The following is a 1,561-nucleotide window of genomic DNA, read 5'->3' as shown; positions in this document are numbered from 1 at the left end:
CGTAAAACAATTTTGATTAGCAAAGCTAAAAAAGGGGTGTTTCAGTTAAATGTTTTAAAGAGGTACGGATTTTTACAAGGACATAAGTTATTGTTCTGTAGAAATATCCTATTAAATATTGTATGTCCCTCCCTCTGTATACTTTGTAAAAAAAAAAAAAAAGTAAAATACATAAAAAGAAAATCATATAGGGGATGTGTGACATTATTGTAATTCTGTACTTGAGAATAACATGCAAAAATAAAAATCAGAATATTTTCCTGTTTAAAAAAATCATATTTCCTGGAGTACTCCTATTACAAAATAAATGTTTGTACCTCCAAAACTAATATATTAGGATTCTAGACCTCAGTGTGACAGGTTTCGTAAGTAGGACCTCTTGTCCATAACTAAGTTCAAATGAACTCGTGAGGGTAGGGCTCTCACTACAAAATTACAGGCCTTATAAGAAAAGCACTAAATTGGCTGGAGATGCAGCTTGGTGGTTAAGAGCACTGGCTGCCCCTGCTCTCTTCCACGTGTGTAGGCACAGTTAAGTCAGCTGTGTATAAGTGAGGAGAAGCCTCAGGAAAACCCAACCTTGCTCACCTCCTCAGCCCTTATGGCCACTCTCCAGAACTGTGAGAAATGTATGTTGTTAGAGCTACCTAGTCTATGTATGCTGTGGTCCCTGCTAGTTATTTGCTGGCCTTTCCTGTATCTTCTTGAAAGGATGAAGGTGTGTATTCAGTGTTTTTGTGCTAGAGAGAACAATGTAGGGATGGAGAGAATCAATCTAGTTTACAATCTCAGAAATATCCTTCCATCATGTTAGAGACAGCAGAGTGGACAGGGTGGTTCATATCCTGACACCCAGGAAGTAAAGAAAGAGCTGGAACAATTACAGTTCCTGAGGAAACCACTCAGTGACCTACCAAGAGGCCCTAACTCATCCCTTTTACCAGCTCCCAACCTTCTCATACGATTATGAATCCATCTAAGGATTTGTGCACTGTGTCGGAGTCCTCCAGATGAGATCATCTCTGGAAATGAGCTCCTAGGCACCACTAGAGGTGTGCTTCACTTGTCTCCCATGCATTTCTCAGTCACACTGACAGTTAATATGCACTACCATAACACCTGCTCAGTCTTTTTAATCAACCATGTGCTATACTCTTCTTGACTTATGAGGTTGCAGTCACATAAGGTCATCATAGACCAGGTATCTGATTTGAAATGCATTTAATATACCTACCTACCAAATTTCAGAGTCCAACCTAGCCTACACCTTAAATATTCTCAGAACATTTACATCACCTAACAGAAAACCTGTTTTGTGACAATTCATTGAATATCTCATATAATTTGTTGTAAACCATATTTAACATGAAAAATGTGGCAAATATCAATATGGTTTTCCACCTCCATAAAGCCAAAAAGGTTGTCAATAACCCATGCAAGATGGAAGATTAGAAACCTCTTCCATGTGGCTCAGTGAGAGAAAAATGGTCAGGATGGTACATAACAATTTCTATTCCTATAGGAGACAATGGCTGTAAGTGAACTTAAGAAACCAGGTGAG

The sequence above is a fragment of the Mus caroli genome, chromosome 10 (genome assembly GCF_900094665.2).
Source record: "Mus caroli chromosome 10, CAROLI_EIJ_v1.1, whole genome shotgun sequence".
Lineage (NCBI taxonomy): Eukaryota > Metazoa > Chordata > Mammalia > Rodentia > Muridae > Mus > Mus caroli.
The sequence above is the reverse complement of the archived record's forward strand: the minus strand, read 5'-3'. Positions refer to the sequence as shown.